Source organism: Triticum dicoccoides, chromosome 1B (genome assembly GCF_002162155.2).
Source record: "Triticum dicoccoides isolate Atlit2015 ecotype Zavitan chromosome 1B, WEW_v2.0, whole genome shotgun sequence".
Classification (NCBI taxonomy): Eukaryota; Viridiplantae; Streptophyta; class Magnoliopsida; order Poales; family Poaceae; genus Triticum; species Triticum dicoccoides.
In genome coordinates this window covers 626278623-626279883 of record NC_041381.1, presented here as the reverse complement: position 1 = coordinate 626279883, position 1261 = coordinate 626278623, and positions in this window count along the sequence as shown.

Here is a 1261-nt window from a genome sequence, read left to right as displayed (position 1 = left end):
CATATCGGTGAAACCGAAGTGACTAGGGTTTGTGGCAGTGGCTATGTCAAATGAAACTTGGTGGCGCCGGATAGATCAAATTGGTGGGGCCGAGTTTAACTTTTAGGTTTAGGACATATGTGGAAATGAGGAAGTGGTTGAGGGTTTTGGAGCATATCACTAAGCATTTTGAGCAAGTAAGTCATTAAGCAACACCTCATCCCTTTTTAATAGTATTGGATTTCCTAAGGACTCAATGTAATCTTGGATCACTTAAACAAAAATGTAGAGTATTGAGCTTGTTGCCAATATGTGTCCTTAGCATTTTGAGGGGTCCACATCTCTAGTCCATGCCATGCCAATCATTGAACTTTCTGAAATGATCATCTTGAAAGAGCATTAGTTCAATGAGCTATATGTTGTTAAGAATTACCAAAACTACCCAGGGATTAGTTGCACTATCACAAACCTGACCATGGCATGTCCGCATGTGCTATCAGACATCCCTAGGTACTCGTCCCATGAATCAGCGGCCACACCATATGCAAGCATCCGCAGTGCGGCCGTGCACCTCTGATGACAAGAAAACCCAATCCTTCCCACGACATACTTCTTAAAGATGAAGTAGTCATCAAAGGATCGGATGCAATGGTACAAACGATCGAAGACATTTTTTGCACATCCAAAAGCGCTAGTGAAAATTGTCGGCGAAGAGAGCATAAGGGGCAAAGTAGTCGTCCATCACCGGCAAATGGCCGCGCGCCGGTTTGTAGTTGAGCACACGATGACCCTTGGTCAATCCCTTGAAATCAAGAACATGCTCTGCTACATGCTCCGCGTCTGTAAGCACCGCATACATCATCGCCGTCTCATTCGTGTAGTCATGCTCGTCGGACTGAGTCGGAAGACTCAACATAGTGCTCATATATGTACTACATATCTGAATCCATTGCTTCAAAGAAGAATGGACACAAAGTTTAGCTCGGGCAATTCACCGAACAATTGTCGGGCATGGTGAGCATCGTAGGAGCGGATGGTACCTGAGCGGCGGTCTGAGGAGAGGTGTGGAACGACGGCGGAGGAGAAGTGGCATGGAGCCCATGTGTACCGCTGGAGGTGACGTCTTCGTCGAGTTCCGACAGGGGTCCGGCGTCGCGGTCGGGGTAGTGGAGCAGCGGCTAAGGCAAGAGAGAAAAACCGAGGAGAAAAAAAGGGAGAATGGAGTCAGGGTCCGCAGGGGTTTGGGTGGGTTGGGGCTGGCAGATTCCTATGTGTCTACTGT